Source organism: Nanorana parkeri, unplaced genomic scaffold (assembly GCF_000935625.1).
Source record: "Nanorana parkeri isolate BGI_ZX_2015 unplaced genomic scaffold, ASM93562v1 scaffold2523, whole genome shotgun sequence".
NCBI lineage: Eukaryota > Metazoa > Chordata > Amphibia > Anura > Dicroglossidae > Nanorana > Nanorana parkeri.
Window position 1 is genome coordinate 48,849 of NW_017308791.1, and position 7,253 is coordinate 56,101.

Consider the following 7,253-nt stretch of genomic DNA (forward strand, 5'->3'; position numbering starts at 1 on the left):
CCGCCGGTTGCAAGAAAAAAGCCCAATATGATGTTGGTAGATACACAAAGGAGGCTGCTCCCACCGGTCAGCAAGACCCTCGATCTGGGAAACAAAAGATAAAACAGAGCGCCTCCATAGTGTAAAAAAGTTATTTATTTGAACGGCACACAGCTGAAAATATACTCACAAAAGGTCGATCGATAAAAGGCATGCAAGAGATGAAGTATGAAACTCTGACAGCGGGAGTCTCACGGGGTGAAACAAATCAAAAGTCCTCTGCCCCTGTGAGTTCGGATGGTCTACGCGTTTCAGGGGCACGCCCCCTTCATCAGAACCTTTGAAGGGGACGTGCCCCTGAAACGCGTAGACCATCCGAACTCACAGGGGCAGAGGACTTTTGATTTGTTTCACCCCGTGAGACTCCCGCTGTCAGAGTTTCATACTTCATCTCTTGCATGCCTTTTATCGATCGACCTTTTGTGAGTATATTTTCAGCTGTGTGCCGTTCAAATAAATAACTTTTTTACACTATGGAGGCGCTCTGTTTTATCTTTTGTTTCCCAGTTAGGATAAAAGTCCTGTGGCCAGGAAGAAGTGCAATTCTTTAGAAGAAGTGTAATTGACATTGTTGTGATAACACTTGCTCCTGCATAATGTACGATAGAAGGGGTCAGAGAAAGGAATCATGGAGTTCATGGGATCCTACCTCCACTCCATTACAGACACTGTAAGTGTGTTGTGAAGGATATTAACAAGTGGCCAGGAAGGATATTTGTCTGGTAGGTAGAAAGGTACTGCCCGGTGGCCAGGAATTATGTTGTCTCGAAGGGTATGGTCCAGTGGCCAGGAATTATATTGTTCCATGGTCAGGAAGGGTATTGTCCCATGAGGTAGGACGCCAGGAAGGATAGTGTTCTGTGGCCAGGAAGGGTATTGTCCCATGAGGTAGGACCCCAGGAAGGATATTGTTCTGTGGCCAGGAAGGGTACTGTCCCATGAGGTAGGACCCCAGGAAGGATAGTGTTCCATGGCCAGGAAGGGTACTGTCCGGTGGCCAGGAATTACATTATCTCATAGCTAGGGAGGGTGTGATCGAGTGGCCAGGAATGATACTGTTCCGTGGCCAGGAAGGGTATGGTCCCGTGGCGAGGAATTATGTCGTAGGGTATTGTCCAGTGGCCGGAGACATTGTAGTGACAACACTTTCCCCTCCACATTGTCGGATAGGAGGGGGTCAGAGGAAGGAATCAAGGTGCGCAGCAAGTGAGATATGCATCTGACACTGCTGGAAGTGTTGAATGCAGAAGACACTTATGGAGGCTGAGCCACGGGTCACTGGAGAGGAGAGTTTAGTACTACTGCTCCTGCAGAGAATTGGCATTTTAATTTGTTCAGAGGAGACGGGGTCAGTTTCAGGTCTAGAACTTCAAATGCGTAGACTTACAGTACATATCCGCCCTTGTAAGGAAAGTTCATGAAAAGGTGAAGACGCGGGTCTTATAACAGGGTGGGAACATTACAGGTTGCATAGTATGGAGCTGGTGACCCGGAGTGTCAGAATAGCTGCGTATTTCAGGGCATAGGCTGGGTGGAGCGGAACTTACCGTTTATGGTTAATTGCACTTTCTGGTCCCCATGGCCTCTATCATTGACGGCTCGGCAGTAATACGGCCCCTCATCATCGAAGGTGACACCTCGAAGTGTCAGCTCCACCGTCCCTTCTGAGAAGTCTTTAGACAATTGCGTGCGTTCCTTGTATTTTATATCCTGATCTTCCAATTGGTCCTGACCCTTCATGAACTTGTGTACGATCCATCTTCCCCCGCCGTTCTTCTCCCAGACCACCGACAGGCCTTCTGACCCCCGTATGAAGGGAAATGAGCACCGGAGGGTGACAGTGTTATAGAGGGAAGCAACCACTTCAGTGCTATCTGTGGGGGAGGCGGAAATAAGAGATAAAAATGATTACTTCATACAATCTCATCCTGAATTTCTTTGACATGATCTCCATTCCACGCAGCGTAACTATAAAGTATTTGTATTTATAATACTATGAAATGTGTAACTCTTCCTGGAAAGGGTGATTCATAGGGGAGGCATTATAATACCTTCAATATATATATATAGTATATACTCATTTGGATTTTCAAGATCTGAGGAATGCAAATCAATAAATCTGAGTCAACAGATCACACAAGTATAAAACATGTCCAGACGAGAGGGGAGGAGTCACATGTTGCCTGGCCAATCCCAGAAATCAGTGAAGAATATTGTATGGTGGCCAGAAAGCACACTGGCTGGTGGCCAGGAAGGATATTTTCTCGTAGCCAGGAAAAATATTGTCCTGTGGCCAGTAATTATATTGCCCACTGGCCAGGAAGGATATTGTCCCGTAGCCAGGAAGGATAATGCCCAATGGTCAGGAAGGATATTGTCCTGTGGCCAGTAATTATATTGCCTAATGGCCAGGAAGGATATTCTCCTGTAACGAGGAATGATATTGTCCTGTAACCAGGAATGATATCCAAAGGCCAGGGAGGATAGTCTCCTGTGGCCAGTAATTATATTGCCCACTGGCCAGGATGAATATTGCCCAATGGCCAGGAAGGATATTGTCCTGTAAGCAGGAATGATATTATCCAATGGCCAGGAGGGATCTTGTCAGATTGGCCAGGAAAGGATATTGTTCTCTGGCCAGGGAGGATATTGTTTTGTGACTGGGAAGGGTATTGTGCTGTGGCCAGGAAATCCCCCGAGAAGTGTCTGTCTTTAGAAGAGGTGACATGGCAGTGACATTACTTCCTTGTCCATGGAGTAGGATAGGAGTGTCTCCATGGGAGGTTGCAGAAGTGGAATGTGTAAAGAGTAATTAGTGTATAATTACTCCTTCTCAGAAATGATTACATGAGAGGGTGTCAGGGCGATCTTTTATCACCTGCCTGGAACTCGGCTCAGAGGAAACAAACCTGATATTAACCCCTTCATGACTGAGCTAGTTTTTAGTTTCTGTTCCTAAATGACTGACGCTTTTTACATTTTTGCTGTGGGATTCATCCACAGCAGCAAGTTTTGATGATTATTATTATTTTTAGATTTTTTTTAAAATAATAATTATAGTATAAAAATGTATTTATAAAAGTTTTACTTTCCTAATTTTTTGTACACTTTATTTTATTTTTTTACACTTTGTAAAAAAAAATATTTTTTTTTGTCAGTTTATAGTGACTGCTTGATAAATTCACTTTTTTTTATTTTTAGTTATAACTTATTATTAAGCTGCTCCAAACTTAGGAACAGCTATTAATAACCTTAGAGACTGATCCTGACAGCATGTCAGAATCAGAACTAAAGGTCTTTGATCGTTCCTAGACGATCAAAACTGATACATTTCACTCGAGATACATTTTGTATCTAGTGCTTGAAATGTATCATTTAACATCGGGCCAGGCTCTCCAGCTGTCACAACGAATAGCAGAGTCACTGCTACCTCTCTGCTATCTTCAGCTGTCAGATACGGGATCGCTATTTAGCAAACCCGTATCTGAATGTAAAGGCTTCATTCTTTCTTTAATGAATGCCTTAATACTGAGACATTCATTAATGACTGGTACCGCTGAGAATCAGCAGTTACCAGCATTACAGAGGCTGATATAACTCGGCACGTACAATGTACGTGGCCAGTCATATAGCCACTTTGTGACGGGAAGTACACTGTACGTCTCCCGTCACGAAGGGGTTAATCTAACACGAACATCTCATATCCAGATTCATGAAGAGGATTGCGCTTATTCAGCAATCAGTGTATGGATCCGAGCAACAGCAACACATGGTAACCAGTTGCAAATGTAATTAAAGCCAGACAAGTGAACAATGAATTCTGATTGGCTCCTGTGGGTTATCATTTGCACTCATCCTTTTGATTCTTCATGTATCTAAACCCAAGACCTCAAATGTCACGTATTGCAGCTCATCAGTCCTAAGATGTGGTGACTACATTAGTTTTCTTTTCATTTTTTAAGCTTATTTTCACCTGGTGATCCTGCTGGTAACTAGGGTGACAGCAGGGACGTGTGGTCAGGGGAGGCAGGTGGGGGGCGGAGCCTCACCTAATATTATGGAGGAAAAAGATTTCAGCTTCAAGTCTGCACCAAACGTGCAGGTTAGCCCGAGACTGAGACTGTCTGGAGGAACAGACACCGGCCTGAGAGTCTGGAGCAGCGGTGCTGCAAAATGCAGAGCCAGCAGGATGGATGGGCACGTGTTGTCAAAAGATGCTAAAGAACCCCTGCGAGGGTAATTGTTTTGTTTTTTTGTGAACTTTGATTAAATAAAAGTGGGCAAGGAAGCCCTTGAATGAAGATCTCAGCGAGTGGATGCGTCCTTAATGCGCTACTGTTTGGAGCTAATTCTCACACCACTTACCACTCCACCCACATTAATGCCGTGAACTATCATTCCCATGGCATTATGGGAACTGTAGTTTCTCATAGCATTGCACAAAGCTCATCCCACTGTTTCTTACAAACATATCAGAGTTCAGAACACAATATGCAATAACAGCAGACATACTTGCCCGGTACTGAATGTCTATGGCGGTTCTGGGTCACCCAGCCCTTGGGATGCCTTCTGGTAGTCAGACCAGTTGGAACTGTTTTGCCGGTTTATTAATATGTAAAGTATCTCCGGCACTCTAGGGACATATTTAGATTCTGACTGTTCTGCTCCTCTCCTCAGTTTGGTGTTCCTGCTGCACTTTGTTATTTTAATCTCCTCTAAGGTGTGTGTAGGCCTTGTCCTTATACTTAGAGTTGGGCGTCATGCTCCCATTCTGGTGGTGTGAGGTTCTATTGCCCTCCAGTTTGTGTTCCGGTAGGTGGTAGGAATCAAAGAGCTGACACTGGTCCTTTGCAGGCCAACTTGTTGACTTGAAAACGTTGGCGTCTCTGTCCTTTGTGGCGACACCTTCAATGAAGGCTTGCAGGTGGCATGTTTGGACTTTGACCAGGGTGTCATTCGTGTTTCGGGATAAGTAACTTGATGTTCCCTGGAATATGATCACTTCTTCCGTGTCAGGTTTGGTTAGGCTACTAATACGGTAGTGGTGGACCAAAAGGAATCGTATTTGATCGTATTCCTCCAGGTCACATGGTATATCTGTAAAAAATAAGTCAAGGCAACTGGACTTGCTGTATTGTTCTTGAAGACGTTTCACTGATCATCCGACCGGCTTTCTCAATTCAGAATGACTGGTACTAAAGAGTACCCGTGATTTCCCCGAAAATAAGACACTGTCTTATATTTTCTTTGGCTCACAGAAACACACCTTTTTTTTTTAATGTACAACAATCCACACTTATTCATGTACAAAAATATGTTGATCAGGGCAAGCAAGGGTGCCGTACCTTTCCAAGAGCAATGTGCTAACCAATCGCTGGCCAGAATGAGCGAAGCGCGCTTTCACTATGGATTCCTCACAGGCGGGGTGCACTTGGTATGACTCCGCCTGTGACAGGAGGCGGGCTATAGAGGAGACATCGGCTTATGCGGCTCTGCTCCCTCCGGTGCCGCCTCGCTTCCTCTAGCGCCGGCTTCGTTGGCACCGCTGATTCTCTCCTGTGGCTCTTCAAGTTCCCCCTTATGCCACCGCCGGCCCTGGGAATGGTCACAACTAGGTCTTAATTTTGGGGTAGGTCTTATATTTTAGCAATTCCCAAAAATAGTACAAGGTCTTATTTTCGGGGTAGGTCTTATTTTCGGGGAAACAGGGTAGCAGTGAGGGTGAAAAGTAGGGATGCACCGATACTTGGCATTTTCATAACAACTACCTGGGTGGCAGCGGTTGCAGCTGGGACCGGGCTCTGGCGCTCCACCACTGTACCTGAAATCATTAGTCTGTATTGTTTTAGAAAAAAAACTGTCACATGACAATAAACAAAAATGTATCAGTACTTGTAGCTATGAGTTATTGTACTCACAAAACTGGTATCGGTGCATCACTACTATATGTTTATATAAAAACAAAATCATACATTATAACAGGGATGTACAAATCCCGGGAGCTCCGTGTGCTCCTTACAAATGACAGCGGTCTCCTAACTTTTGAATTTTTCTCTAGTCTAGTCCTGGAGCTCGGAAAGTATCTGTACCTGTACCAAGTATGGTACTTGGTATCAGTGCATCCCTAATTAAAAGGAGAACTATGGGGTCAGGGCTTTTCCCTATAGTTCTCCTAAGGGTAATGGGAGGACACGAACTAGCGTCCTCCCGTCAACCAAAGCTCAGTATACCGCGAGCTGTATACTGAGATGCCGCAGCCGGAACGAATCCCCGACAATTGTGCCGGGATCCGCCCAGCTGCGTGAGTGACAGCTGGCTCTGCCTATCTAGAGGCAGAGCCCGCTGTAACCGCCCCCTCCCCCATACTGAGCTGACCTGTGACAGTCTCATTGTCACAAGTCGGCTCAGATTATGAGGCTGAGTGAGAATCACTCCCCTCATACTTCTCCTTTAAAAGTATGACAGACGGAAGAATTTGGTCATGCGTATGGCACAGCATAGAAGAGCCAAACCCTCTGGTCAGGATTCAGCAGCGTACCTACATCTAAAGGAAAAAGGTCACTCCTCTGAAGACAGTCAGGTACGTGTAGGGCGGGTTCCACTCTCGGGGTGTTGCGTGTGTGTTCCCTTTTGGATTGGCTGTGTAACCCCGTGCATGCAACTCAAAACCAGACACCCCACGGTCAGGGGCCACGGCCTTGGCCTCGTGCAAACACTCCCACACGTGTAGTACTACGTACACAGGGCCTCATGGCTTCAACCGCCTCTGCGGTCTTCGGTGCTTCCTCCCCCTTAGGGAGAAAGGCCACCACGAACGGCACCCTGTTTCAGGCATAGCCCCATTGCGCACCTACCCTCCTCCGATGGTTACAGCCACGATACAGTCCAACATCACACTCCGGTAGAACCTTTTCAGAGGTTGGAGGGAGAAGAACCAGTCCACACAGATAGTCTTTTTGTTGGTTTTACTTGAAGGTATAAACAGAACAAAGTATACGTTCAGCCACCCCCGAATGGGATGACGGCACAGTTCTTGTTAGTTGCATAGGGTTACAATGCGTGTTGATCTCACCGGGCGCCATGTGGACATCTGCAGTGGCTCTGCAGGCACCCCACCTCACCAGCGATGTCGGAACTCGGCCTCCCCCACGTCCAGTCCGGCGATGCTATCACGTCCAGTCCTCCCCTTTAGTGTGCGGCAGGAACCTCCATTT